General features: G+C 40.7%; 1 protein-coding gene and 1 pseudogene across 1 annotated transcript in view; both read right to left on the minus strand.

The window, feature by feature from the left end:
• The window catches only part of LOC141133958 (dynein axonemal heavy chain 3-like), a 3,453,856-nt gene that overhangs the window by 1,599,333 nt on the left and 1,838,919 nt on the right, over window positions 1–15,604 (minus strand). The gene's annotated exons all lie outside the window — the stretch shown is intronic.
• Window positions 5,444–6,568, minus strand: LOC141132166 (TRAF-interacting protein with FHA domain-containing protein A-like; annotated as a pseudogene).

Genomic DNA, 15,604 nt, shown 5'->3' on the forward strand with positions numbered 1-15,604 from the left:
CGGCACACAGCAGCTTTCCAGGGGGGGTTTCACCTCATAAACAGAGCGGTTTACACACCACCACCCTGGGGACCATGGCAAGGAAGAGGAAAGAACACAGGGGACCCTGGAATTCTTTACATTGCGGCCGCATGGAGGTAGGCAAGATGGTGCTGGCAACACATCTACCCTGGCCCATAGCTCACACTCCCTCTCAGACAAATCTGCATCCATCAGCAGAAATAGTGGGTCCCCCACCAGCCAGCAGTCCTTCCCTAACACTCCCCAGTCTTCTAGCCCTGACAAAACCAAATTCTGGACAGCCAGCCCAAACACTGATTCTGGGGAAGACACAAGAGAACTGCCTGATAACAGAGGTCTTTCCCACTAACAATCAACCTCTAATGGACAAGGTATTAAAAGATATGCTATTATCCTTTAGACATTCACTCCAAACTGATATGATGTCCTGCATGCAGATGTTTAATAATGAGATACAGGCAGTAGAATCAAGAGTGGGGCATATTGAAAACAAGATGGGGGAGTTTGCAGATACTGTGAATGACCTGGTAGATGCCCATGATGAAAGGAATGAGGAGATAGAAGGGCTCAAATAAAAAATGGTGGACATGGAGGTCAGAGCTAGAAGGAATAATCTAAAGATAAGAGGAATCCCTGATTCTGTTCAGCAAGGGGACTTGAGTGAATACACTATCACTCTACTTAAAGGAATCCTCCCTGAGCTCACAGAGCTAGATGTAACTATAGACAGGATCCATCACCTGCCTAAACCAACATATCCCCCTGACCAGATACCAAGAGATGGTATACTGTGCCTACACTTTTACCACAAAAAAAAAAAAAAAATTAAGGACAGTAATGCATACTAAGGAGCACATTCCTCCATAATATCAAATGCTGCAATTTTTTGCAGACCTATCGCAGTATACCATCCAAATAAGATGAAATCTCACTATAATTACTAAGGCCTTCAGGAACCATAGGATCAACTACAGATGGGGATTCCCCACAAAAATCACTGTGACCAAAGAGGGTCAAACCTTCATCATAGAATCACTGGAAAAAGACCTATCCCTGCTCAAAGAGTGGCAGATCCTACCAGAACCTGATGGCGGACCCAAATCTCCCAGGAGAATCCCTCATGCGGACCCAAAATGGCAAAAGGTCACAGCAAAGAATGCTAAAAACACTAATTATCTGGAAATCAGGAAAGTTTTATCTACAGCTCTCTAGGGAGGGTAGTCTCTCTCAGTACACAAACTCACCCCTCTGAGATTACCTGAGCAGCAAAAATGCTATATTCAGGTACAAGTTACCCTTGTTCGGATCTAAACGTTTGTTTACAATGCTTATATCTTTTGTTCACATTGCAAGTTTTTTTGTTTACTCTCAGTTCTATTTTATTTTTCATTTCATTTATCCTCTCAATACAGTCAGATACTAAGGATTTCTTTACAGCCCTTAGTCGAAGTTACAGATACCTCCTCCAGAATAACAACTCCATGGAAACTCCACCAGCACAACCCAGTGAAAGACCACGCCAAAACAGCGACCAAACTTCATAATGTGAATACTAAACATTTACGGTCCTCACCTAAGTTTTACAGCACAACTCATTCCGAACTTGTCCACAAGAGGGAGATCTCTACCCACAAAAGAATTTATAATGGCACAGAATGTCACACTAATATACTTTCCGTGACCACATGGGGGTGACATTCCTTTCCATTAATACAAAAGGGCTTAACCATCCTGTCAAACACAAATCAATGTGGAAAGAAGCCCAACAATTTAAATGTGATGTATTATGCGCACAGGAAACACATTTTAGCAGCATAGCGCCCCCAAAATGCACAAACCAACATTTCCCCTATATCTTTACTGCAAACACGGACGCCAAAAAAGGGGAGTTCTTACTGCAATCAGGGACACTGTCTCATTTCTACTCCATGAAGCGATTACAGACCCTCAAGGAAGGTACACAATATTAATTTGAGATATCAACTCCACAACGTATATCATTGTCAATCTATATGCTCCGAACTCCAACCAAATACGCTTTATCAATAAAACCTTTTGGAAAATCCTTGCTCATCAAAAAGGGGCTCTGATTGTCTGCGGGGTCTTCAATCTTATTCTAGATTCAACGCTTGATTCCACATCCACATCCTCCAGGACAGGACAGACACCCCAAAATACAATTCGTCAACATAACCTGTTTGATGTATGGCGTGCTTTCATGCAGGGCAAAAGGACTTTACTTTTTTTCCTACCCCACATCGATCATACTTGCATATAAATCTTTTTCTAGTAGATCAATGGCTCCTGACAAGAACTACCTCTACATCAATCAACAACATTACATGGTCAGACCATGCCTCTATGGTGCTGACAGTCAAAGACTCATTTTCCTCAAACCCAGTTCCAATTTGGAGAGTTAACCCACTTCTCTTGCAGAAAGAAGATACAGAAAATACATTGGAACAACATTTATTATAGTACTTTAATGATAATGAAGCCTCTGTAGATATGAAATTTACGTTATGGAACGCCCCTAAAGGTGTTCATGAGGGGTATTTTTATTAAATTGGGAGCAAGGAGGAAGAGGCACCATCAACAGCAATTATAGGATCTAACAAACAAAATCCACAATTTAGAAATTAAAAATAAACAAAAACCCACACCCTCAATCCCTGAACACCTGACCCAGCTCCGCTGTGACCTCCGACTACTACCCTGTTTCCCCGAAAATAAGACCTAGCGTGATTGTCGGTGATGGCTGCAATATAAGTCCTACCCCCAAAAAAAGCCCTAGTTAAAGTCCTTGTAGGTCTTCTTTTCAGGGTAGGGCTTATTTTCGGGGAAACAGGGTAGGGTTTATTTGGGGGGTAGGGCTTATATTGCACCCATCACCGACAACCACGCTAGGTCTTATTTTCGGGGAAACAGTGTATTATTGGGGGATGTTGAAAAATCTTCTAGATGTTTAAAAATTAATTACTATGTAAATGGCAACAGAGCATGGAAAATATTGGTGCAACGCCTAAGTGGCTGTAGGTACAAATCCAAAAAAACCTTCATGCATCCCCTTACTAAAGACAGGCATTACCACCCCCAAAATATAGCCGACACTTTCAGTCATTATTATGACTCACTGTATAATTTAGCGAATGACCCACATACCCAACAACCCACCACTGAAGCAATAAATGACTTTCTGAGGAAGGTCTCTCTCCCCGAACTGACCCCAGCCCAACTACTACATCTTAACTCACCCTTTACAAATCAAGAAGTGTTTCAAGCTATTGATACACTGCCACTGAAAAAATTCCCAGGCCCTTATGGATACATAGAGGAATACTATAAGACATTCAAGCAAATACTCTCACCCTACTTAACCACCATATGGCAGGTTGGCAGCCTTTAAGATGGTACTACTTCCACAATTCCTATATCTATTCAGAACCATCCCTATTCTGGTGCCTAACACCTTCTTTGCTAAAGCCCAATCCATAATCAACCACTATCTATGGCAAGGCAAGAAAGCAAGGTGTGCATTTTCTAGAATAACCTTTCTAGATTAACCACCACTAGGAAGGCGGGAGGAGTGGGCTTAGGCTTAGCAATACTTAAAGATTACTATACTGCTTCAATACTAGCACAAATAAAAACATGGTTTCCCCAAAACTCCAGTACTAGGTGGGAAGAACTTGAAAGAATACAAGGGTTAATGACGTCTACCACTTCCTTCTTGCTAGCCACTATAACACCCCCAAATGCACAACACTATCTCCTACCATAAAAGCTTCTCTCCAAGCTTGGAGTACCTTACTAAACACCCCACCCCTGGAACCTATACCTACTTCACTCCCACTACCAATTCTTAGTCTAGCACACATCATACCTGACTTACAGATATCCAGTTGGGTTGAGATAGGGATAGAGAGATTGGAAGACATGGTGACTGGTCCAACTCCCAAAACCTTCAGATCTCTACAAATAGAATATAACCTAGCCAATTCAGAGTACTATACCTACCTTTGGATTATGCACCTACTTCGCTCCAACCTAAAAACAACAATAACTATACCATGGCGTGTAATTCAATACTATACAAACCCTACCACCAAGATTAGAGGTATATCATTGTTCTACAATTTACTAAATAGCAAGAATGTACTTCTAAAAACCTACCAAAATAAATGCATGGGAAAAAGACATAGGCATCATTTATTCTCTTGAACAGTGGCGAAAGGCGCTACACATCACGTACGCTGTGAGCAAAAGTGTGAATCTGTGGAAACTAACACAAAAAATTCTATTCGGATGGTATCTGACACCCCACAGGATTGTTAACTTTTCCCCACATATCCCTAATACCTGTTGGAGGAATTGCGGCACAGTGGGTACATTGTACCATATCCTTTGGTCTTGCTCCAGTATAGCCACCTTCTGGACAGGAGTGTGTCGTACACTCACACGAGTACTGAATATAAAAATACCCATGTCACCAGGTTTCGCACTTTTGTCATTAGACATAGAATCCTTACCACCTGATACCAGAACAATAGCCAACCACATTCTCCTGAGCGCAAGGTTAACTTTGATGCGCCATTGGAGAGATCATTTAATCCCATCACTCCAAGAGGTAATATTAACGATTAACACCCACGCAGCGTACGAGATGTTATGCGCCTCAACGCAAAAAAATCACCAAAGGGCTAATGACATGTGGAGGAAATGGGTGGAATGGTACGCAACCATACCTAAGAGCTAAATAACTAATTAACTATGTTATCTTACCCAAAGAACATTACATTTAATACTATGATTGTATTTTACTTGTTCAACCTAGTTATTCAGTTAAAAATCTTTCTTTTTGTGAACTTAGACTAATAATAGAGGTCATCTGATAACGGTCATGTATAAACAGCAATAAAAGACCACACTACTTTCTAATGTATATCTGTAAAGACAACTTGTTGGAACCAATAGTGCAACATTGAAATGCAAAAGTGGGTTGGGTCGTCCTTCTCCCGAACGCAGCTTGCTCCCAGTTGGGGTGTTTGGACATGGGGGACAACACTCCTTTTTTTGTTTTTTGTTTTGCAAAAATTTGTTTATTTTGTATGGAATCTTTAAACAAAGTTTAAAAAAGCATTCTTCGTGTTTTGACCAGTGTTAGTTCTCTAATAAAGTAGTTTTGCTGTAAATGTTTCTGGTACAAAACATGGCAAAATTATTAGCAAAATGAGAAAAAGGCTTTTTTGTTAAATTTTGTGCATTTTCTTGTTGTGCCATACTAAAAAATACAAATCAAAATCTATTGTAAACAAACAAACAGAAAATATCAAGTGTAAAAAAGTGGTTAAATAGGAAAAAAACAAAAAAACAAAAACAAAAACTTTTAAGGTTTCTAAGAAAAGTCAAACATAAAACACCTTTGATCTACAGTAAATACTATAAAACAACACATTTTTAATTTGCATTCAATGACACAAACAGACTATCTGCCAGAACAGTGACTGCATTTTTGCTAAGGAATAGCGGCGGTAGGGAAAGATGCAGCCGCTTTCTGGGTATCGGCTCACTTTATCTCCAAACTTGTTCTACAGCAGAGATACCTAATACGTTCAAGGTAAAGCATCAAAGTGGCAACCAAGGAACTAGCGTTCTGAAAAAAAAAAAAAAAAAGACATTCGCAGTAGCTGCCTACATAATTTTGCTCATGAAAGATTGAATGAAGAGGTCAGGTTCGTCATCTGCAGCTCAACACAGGTGTGATAAATATTAGTAAAATTAAATATATGCCACAGCAAATGCCTGGAGAAGGCAGTGCAGAGAAGCATCACATTTATATATATTCAAAAAGTCTTTAAAGTTAGTTCCTTCATTGTCCAAATGAAATCTATGTCTAATTAAAAGTAATTTTCATCAACTTCTACTGGAGGAGGGGAGTTACAGCAGATATGTGCATGTAGAGAAGTAGGACCATTCAGTACACCAGTTTCTGAGATACCAACCATTGGAGCAGATACATCCTGAGCAAGGGAGTAGCGCGACACTTCACAGCAGATGTTGTATTTTTCCTCGGATTCTCCTTCTTCAGTCTCTACTAAGATCTAAAAGTCCCCAAAACGAATCATGAACTTAGGTGGGAGATCCACTTAGTTTAGGTAGCTTAGTTCTAGGCCATCAACACACAGTTTGGCTATCTTGCTGAGGTTTTTAGTTTCAAAGGCCATTTTGGAGCTATTCAAAAGTTTAAAAAAATTAAATTCAAACTGCAGGCGGGAGACTTTTGTGTTCAGCAACTTGAACTTGCACACATCCTGCCCAAAGATAGCGGCGTCTTCGGTTCTTAGTTCCTCTTTTCTGCCCAAATTAAGGGCACTGAAGATCCTTGGGTCATGTTGAAGAAGAAGGATGGTACGTTTTCAAATGCAGGCAAGTAAGCGTCTGCTCAGTGTCCACATCATTGGCCACCACTGCGCCCGCCATTTCAAACGGCTGCTCCCAGTATCAGCTCGATCACAATGTAAACCAGACTGTTTTATCAGAGAAGTGTGAGTGACGACGACACTCCTTACTCTATGATTCACAATTAGTATAAACTATACTTTTCACCCCAGATTGCTATTTTACTATATAATACATTTCTATTCAAATAATTCTCAGTACTGTGCCTCACTGTGAGGTAGTTTATGTCTAAGTGCACTTTTTTTCTATATTTTTTCTATGTTTTGTGAAAACTTCAATAAAAAACACTGAAATAAAAAAAAATACAAAAACTCTCTATCCAAAAATCTATTGAAAGCAGCCAAGCCCTTGATTCTGGTATTTTCAAAATCTTCTCAAATTCCATCCATACAGGATTGATTGCACAAAGTAATAGTAATATGCAAAATGGAAGAAACGTTATCTCAGACCTGTGACAGGATTAAGCGATTCCATAAAACATGGTTCCCTTGGTTCACTTTTATATGAGTCCATAAAATACTGCCAACTCTGAAAGTGTACAGAGTCAAATAATATGATTTTCAGAGATTCTTCCCATTATGTACATTATCTAGATAACACCTAAGTGTTCTTTTGAGCATTTCTGGAGTCCTAACCTACCACCGATTTACAATTATGTACCCAATTTATACTCAATTTATTGTTTCTTTCCTATCCATTCAATCCCTCAATTTCTATTGCCTACCACTCCTACATCCTCTCTACATGTATTGGGTGACTGATTCTTTTTCGCCACAACTTTGATATTTTAAAATGTTGATAAAGTTATAGATGCACTGCATAGTGTCGTTAGATGGTTAATCCAAAACAGCTGACTACATCCGACAGAACAGCTTGATTCCCTAGATTTTTGTCTGGACTTTCTATGCAATATGATATATCTTGTTTTTGATTTTTTTCAAGCATCCTTATTATCAATATTTGCTGTTATAGTCACTTATATTCTATGACCTGTACATGTCTTTTGTTTTCAATAAGCATTTAATTAAAAAAAAAAAAATGTAAGTCTACTGTGGTGGGACTTATTGCACAGAAGAGTAGGTGAGTTTGATTTGGCTTCATCTTGTGATAGACTTCCAATACATGTAATTGGGACATCCTCAAAGATTTAATTTAACTAAATTGCACAAAAATTGTATTTATTTTATTTAAATGTGAGGAGCCATAACTTGGTGACAGAAAAGGAGCGGACAGTTGATCATTGATGGCCTGGGTAATAGCTTATTTAAAGCTAAGCTCTAGGATAAGCAAATATTTAAAAACTGTATACGAGTCTTGGACTTCCAGTTCCAGCACCACATGTGAGGGAGTACAGAACGGTGGCTCAGAGACAAATCTTATATAAAACCGGCACACAACGCCTGCTGGCAGTGAGCGATCCTCAGTGCTCCTCTCTCTGTTTTAGCCGTGCTGAATGGATACATTTCTGGTCCATGGACCCCCTGGCACTGCTGCAGCCTCCCGCTCTGAGCTCTCCCCACCAGGCTCCCACACAGCTAACATGGCAGACGAGGCAGATGTTCCAGCAATGCCTCCTGCCACAGCATACTCTCCTACCTGGAGAACAATATGAAAGCCTGGCACAAACTGTCGCCGCTCTGCTGTCTCCCACCATAACAGCAGCGGTAGACAGGGCAATAGCTGCAGGGATAACCCAGCTTAGGAAAGAGCTGGAAAACCAAGCTAAGAGGCTCTCTTAGCTAGAATTCTGCATGTCTGACCTGGAGGATGAAGTCCAATCCTCTTACACAGCTGATCAACAATCAAAACCTCCCCTTACTCATAGCTGGGGATTTCAACTCAGTTATAGACAAACGAGAAGATAGATCAGCAGGTTTTGGCTATGCAGCTCCAAACCCCTCGAACTTTCCATTACACCTAAGGCATTTTACAGATGGTCTCCAACTAACAGACCTCTGTAGACTAACTCATCCAGAGGGAAAAGAGTATACTTTCTTCCCCCCACACCACAGCTCACTATCTAGAATAGATTACACCTTCCTAAACCATTCCTCCTCAAACATGCTTCTGATCCCTGCATTCACACCATTTCAGATCATGCGGCGATTTCAATCAACCTAATGGGGCTAGTCACACAAGGCTCTGTTAAGATCTGGTGCTTCCCATCATACCTAGCACACGATAAGACCCTCCAACAGATCATAAAAAACACTTGGGAAGAATACTCCACCAACTCCGAACACCAGGACAACCCCAGTCTATTTATGGAAACAGGGAAAGCAGTCCTACGGGGACGAATTATCCTACGCCTCCGGTTACAAGAAAAGATATCTAAAAAATTTTGTGAGGCGGGCAAAGATCTACGCTTGACTCAAGGCAACCTAGCACAAAATAATTCACAACAAAATAGAGATATATGGTGAAAGGGTAAAAATCTATTTGACTTATGGGCTGAGGCTCAGGAAAGAATACACAAATCACTACTAGATCTTAGCTATCATAAATATGGAAACAAATCAGGCAAACACTTGGCCAGGCTGTGTAAGGGCCCCTACACCCCCAAAAAACTTAGCCGCCCTTAAGGACTACTCCAGTAACCTTGTCATCTCCCCTAAAATTATTAATTCTATCTTAGAGAAATGTTATGCCTCGCTCTACGGCCCTGACCGCATCAATAAGAACACTGCCATGTCTTTCCTAGACAGAGTCCCACTCCCTACTATAAATGATACACTTTTGTCACAGTTGAATGCCCTGATATCACTTGAAGAAATTACTGGCGCAATCAAATCTCTATCCCCAGGCAAAGCGCCAGGTCCTGATGGATACACTTTTGATTTCTACAAATTGTCCATAGACGCCATAGCCCCCACCCTGAGGTCGGTTTACCAAACGATATTAGATGGGAACCCATACTTAACCTCAGGCCTTCAAGCTCACATTAAGCTAATCCCCAAGAAGGGCAAGGACCTCACTGACCCTGGCTCCTACTGCCCGATCTCACTGCTGAATCTGAACTCCAAACTTCTTTTCAAAATCCTGGCAAATAGACTTGCCCTTCCTCATTCACCCTTCACAAGCGGGTTTCACCCAAGGAAGGTCTGCCACATCTAATATCAAGAAAGTCCTGACCGTCCTGGAAATGGCTAGAGCCAGTCCAATGGTTGAAACTGCCATAGTCACGCTCGATGCCGAGAAGGCATTCCACAACATCAGCTTTAACTGGTTGAATCTGGTCCTATGAGGATTTGGCTTTACAGGCCCTTTTATGCATCTCATCCACACTATGTACTCTGCTCCATCTGCTAATGTGATCACGGCGGGACACATTTCCATCAACATACATCTCCATGAAGGCACTAGATAAGGGTGCCCCCTCTCCCCCCTTCTGTTTAACTTGGCACTTGAACCCCTTTCTAGATACCTACTCTTCCACTCCAATCTTCACAGGGTCAAAATTGGTTCCCAAGAGATACACACCGCATTGTTTGCAGACGACATTTTAATTTTACTTGAAAACTCAAAGAGGACATGGCACACATTCGGGAAATATTCACAACCTTTCAGGCCAGTTCAGGCTTAAGAATAAACTTTGCTTAGAGTGAAATACTGCCCCTCTTCCAAGCACGTCCCCCCCTTGGGCCTCTGAATCGATCTTCCCAATTCCCAAAACTCACATTACATATTTGGGTATAAAAATAGGTAAGACACCTCCCTCAAGGTGTCTTACTTTGAGCTAGAAAGCTGGTCAGGTCTCCCCCTCTCGCTGTTTGGCAGATGCCATTTATATAAGATAGTAAGCCTCGCAAAATTATTATACCCTCTCCAGACGATCCCCTTATTACTGAAACACAAAGATCTCCAAAAACTATATAAAGCTTTAACTATCTTTCTCTGGAAGGGCTGTAAAACACGTACATCAATGCAGAAACTTTTCCTCCCTAAACAAGAAGGGAGAGCTAATCTACCCAGCACACGAGTTTATAATCTTTTCTGTCTCTTGAGAGTGGGGTTAGACTGGTCAACTTGGGCATCCGGATATTTCAACTATGATCTAAAGTCACAGATGTCCCACCCCTATGATCTAAACTCATTGCTGCACTGTGGGACCAGAATTATCCCCTCCCATCTGAAACACAAGCTACTCATTCGGGACACAGTGGTGGCCTGGAGAGAGATTGAGAAAAAATTGTGAATGTCTCCTCTTTTGTCAAGCCAACTCCATATTTGCAGCCATCCTCTGTTCCCACAGGCGCAGCAACATCCAATGTTCTCCATATGGCCATCACAGGGGCTGCTCAGGTTTGTTCAGCTGTTTTATGACTCCTCAGGGAAACCTCTCCCTTCCTCCCAGATTTTACATGTTTCAGCTACCCATCTATCATCTACTCTACATCCATCAAGCAACAAGTTTTGTGACTAGTATGTGTCCCGCGAGAAACCTACTTTATAAAACCTTGAACCCTCTTTATAAGACTGCTGCCCACTCCACCACCTCCACTGAATGGAATAATGAACTTCATTCCACAGAGTCCCTGAGCACAATCCTTGCAGGATACAATACCACATGTGCTTTTGTAACAAATTAATTCTGGTGTGAACAACAGTATAAATTTTTACACCGGGCTTACATACCTCACCTGAATTCCAAAGACTTCCCAGATCAATCCAGGTGCCGCTGTGTAACTTACACATGCCTTCTCTTCTAACCTGGCTCTGGTCCTGCCCTCACATCCTACGATTCTGGAACCAAGTGGAATTCTTTGTAGCGACGACAATCACAGGACTCTGCCGTCACAATAACATCTTCCTATTACTAGTTGGAGCCTTGGACGCCCTCAATAAGTCTCAAACCAAAATCATACAACACAACAAAGCCTGGCTCTCCTCTTCCTATATGGCTACCAAGAGAGCAATCCTCACTTCACCCCCCCTTCTCCCTTCAGTGTGCTTTGTATATTTCTTCCAGATAATAATCCAGTATAAAATGTGGCCTCTGTGCAGGAGTCTACCGGTAATAAAGATCTTTCACTGTTTTTCTCTCTCTCCTTGTGAAGAGTAACGGGTCTGGTATCCACCCTCTCCTGTAATTATCTGCAGGTTATGTACTGTACATCACAATGATAATGTTACTGCTACTTTTATATAGTAATATCTGGGTTTGCAAACACATTTGGTGCACACAGAGTGGACTTATATTCCTCAATAGCCCAAAATGATTTATTTGAATAAAGTTTTTGTGCCCAGGGTTCAGTTTTACCTTATTTGATACCTATCCTCACTAACATAATGCAGCCAAAAGCAATAAGTGGCTGAAGGGAAGATTCGATATTTGCCTACAGCTAGAATTGTTGTTATTCTTTAGCAAATATGACAGAAAGAAATGTTTTCTTCCTGGTTCCCAAACTATAATCTAAAAAAAGGACCTAATTTCTGCACAGGAAATTTTGGAAACTAGATGGAGAGAAACTGAAAAATGCCTCAGGCAAGACACACAAATTGAGGTTACGTTGACAGAACTAATTTTAAAGTTTAAACATCACTGTATAAGTTGACATAAATCTATTTGTGAAAATTCACCACCTAGGGTAAATCATGAATTCTTATTAACTTACACAACCCTCTTATAATTGTGGTAGAGAGGCATTGCCTTAAAAAAATCCAGAGCATAATAAATGTATAAATAGCATAATACAGTAAAAAAAAAAAAAAAAACTCCTATTAGAGACCTAGGTATATAGTTAAGTGAAAATTCTAAGCTTTCTTCTGGCTTTTCTCAAAGGCTGCACTCCTAAAAAATGTTAGTTTTTCGAATGCTAAATATGAATCAGCATATGCTACATTATTTTCTTTCTCATCTCATATATTCAAGTTTTACAAAATATGATCCTGGAAAAAGTGTAGACTATTTTATTCAGAATTCTACAATTCAGCAGAAGCATAAATGTTATTAGGAAGGGGCCCTGATGCGATACAGAAAGTTTCCTCTGTAAAGCGTGATAACACCACCATTCATGATGCAGTGATGTCCTTTTCAAAGCACGGCACTGCTCTTGAGCCTACAGTTACCAAGAAAGTTCACAGTCAGTTATATAGAAAATGTAGAGTCACACACTGTATGATCATAATAGACATCAACCATGGGATACCATAAAGAACATTAAGAAATCATTTTGGATCTCTTTGTAAGTAAAAAGCTTTTTTTATACCTCCATCATCAGTACAAGCCTCCATAAGTCAAAGTACAGACAGTCCCCAGGTTACATACAAGATGTTCTGTAGGTTTGTTCTTAATTGAATTAGTATGTAAGTTGGAATAGGTAATTTCTTTAAGTGTAACTCCAGCCAAATATATATATATATATATATATTTATGTTTTGGATAGCATGGGGAAGGGTTGACACCACTGTAACATTGGTTTTGCTGTCTGTAACCCTGTCTTGGAAACAAGGATTGGTGATAAATGTTCAGTGGAGATACCTTTTTTCCTATGATAACTCTTACAGGAGTGAATTTCCCTTCCTAGGGGTAGATTTCCTCTCACTTCCTGTTGTCTTCCTCCATTTCTAAGTAGGAGTCGTATGTAAATCAAATGTATGTAACATCTTGGACTGCTTGTATGTATTTTGAAAAACGTTTGCTATATTTAGGTGCTGGTATTTGTGATAATAAAATATATTAATTGGGAACATGATGATATTTATCTTACGAGCTGGTTTAGCTTAAAAACTTAGGCAGGCCCTATATGATTCATTTACTTTTGTTCAACCAGTGGGTTGAACAATACCAGAATAAGTTCAGTGCTCGCAACCTTTCCTCATAACTAATATCCTCTAGAACCTTTATTAGCTTTGTTGCCCTTCTTTGTACTCGCTCCATTTCCAGTACATCTTTCCTGAGGACTGGTGCCCAGAACTGGACAGGATACTATAGGTGCGGCCGGACCAGAGTCTTGTAGAGTGGGAGAATTATCGTTTTATCTCTGGAGTTGATCCATTTTTAATGCATGCTGAGCCTATCATCTACTAGGACCCCCAGGTCCTTTTCCATCCTAGATTCATTGTTGCCTTTCAATTGAAAAATGTAACAAACTCTAATATGCCATCCTAAAAGAAAAATAGCTTAAAAACATTCAACCATGAGAAGTAGTAGATTAAGGGTATTCAACCTGCAGAGGCCATGAGAGAGACTTCTGCACTGTCTATGGAGAATCTTCTGTGAACTACAGAAAGAATGGGTGTTTGGTCAATCTAACCTCCAGCTGCAGAGTGAAGTAAAACATTTAGCAGTGGTATTATTATCACTACTAAATGTGACAGCTTCCGCTTGGTTGTTAGAGAGCCAGCACCAGCTGACATCCTAACAACCAGTGACTCATCCCCACCACGCAAATTTAGCTGTTAGCTGGGAATTCTCAACTGACAGATGGCTGTAAACAAACAATGTAAAAAACCAGCATGAGGCCCCCCCAAAAAATTATACCAAGCGCTTTAGGTCTAGTATGAATTTTAAGGGGGACCCCATGAAAAAAAGGAAAAAGGAGCATGTGGTCCCCCACAAATTCCATTTCAGTCCCTTTTGGTCTGATATGGATTTAAAGGGGAACCTCACTCAAACAAGACAAAAAGTGTGACGTCCCTTCCAAACTCCATGTCAGACATTTATCCAAGCATGCAGACTGGGTAGCCAGGAAAGAGGAGGGAAAAGTGAGTGACTCCTTCTTCCTAAACCATACTAGGCCACATTCGCTTAACATAGGGGGGTACCTTGCTGGGGGGGTCCTGGTGAAGTATCCTTTCTTCATGTTGATGAGGACAAGGGCCTCTTCCCCACATCCCTTGCCCGGTGGTTGTGAGGGTCTGCAGGAGGGAGGGCTTATCAGAATCTGGAAGCCAAATGCAAAAAATTCAACTAAGGATCAGATGAACCACAGTTAAAAGGAGAGGCACCCCAAATGGGGCTGACAAAGCTCACGTGACCCAGTAAGCGAAATGCATCAACGTCATCATGTCATGTTACCCGGTTCCTCCAGCTCATTCCCATAGCTTATACACCTGCCACTCCATATCGCTCCAAGGGGATCTTACAGCGTTAATAAGGAATTCACATATGGCATCAACTCCACTTTAGCACTGACACTAGTAGCAACTCTGAGACTTACTGTACAGGGAGTGAAGTAAGCCTGACAGCAACCTGGAAGCAGCGTCTTAAGCAGTAATCAAGATCCGGCTGTACTTTGGGGGAGATTGTTCATGGAACGCTGTTCCCAGATATATACACCAACTCATTGAACTCAGTATTGCTGTATTAATACCTTTCCACCTGTGATTATCTGTATGCTGCTCAATTCTCTCTCCCTGGCTGCCTCTGCTGCACACATGCTTGTTGCTGGCCCATCCATCGATGCATGAGCTTTCTGCATATGTTTGTTTCAGTGCCTCTATTCAAGCCTTTAGTCCACTTCCATCATCTATTTGCCACATTTGCTTTTGGCTTATTAACTTATGGACTATGTAACATTTGTGGCCGCCACCATTTTGCCCTTTATGTGGCCCTGGTTTCAACCATCTGCCATTGGTGGCCACTCTTGAATTGCTGGTTTGCCTTCACATAAATTGTCAATTGAAGTCAGTCCCCCAGTATGATTGGATGAATTCCTGTGAGACTGGGTTGCTTTTATCTTGTTCCTGACAATGTTGTCATTAATGTTTTTATTTGTTATGTGGTGATGGTTGGATTTTTTTGGTAAATATTGGAATTTTTGTACAAATAAATCCTGATCAATACATATGCTACAGTGAGTTTTCCATTCGGGGCCCCTCTCCTTTTAACTCTGATTCTTCTGATCCTTAGTTGAATTTTTTGCATTTTGCCCCTTTTTTGGCTCCTGAAATCCCCCCCCCCCTCTATTTGGGGTGAGTGGGTCATGTATTTTTTGCATAATTCTTAAGTGATGTTTATCGCTTTTTTCATTTTTTTTTTTTTTGGATTGCAGAATCTTGAAGCCCCCTTTAAAAATAAAGAAGCCCTAGATACTCAGTCACAAATAATGGAATGCACAGTAGAAATTAACATCCAAATGTTTTACAAGCCAGGCCTGATCCATTTCCTCTTTCTCTTGCT

The sequence above is a fragment of the Aquarana catesbeiana genome, linkage group LG03 (assembly GCF_042186555.1).
Source record: "Aquarana catesbeiana isolate 2022-GZ linkage group LG03, ASM4218655v1, whole genome shotgun sequence".
NCBI classification, from domain to species: Eukaryota; Metazoa; Chordata; class Amphibia; order Anura; family Ranidae; genus Aquarana; species Aquarana catesbeiana.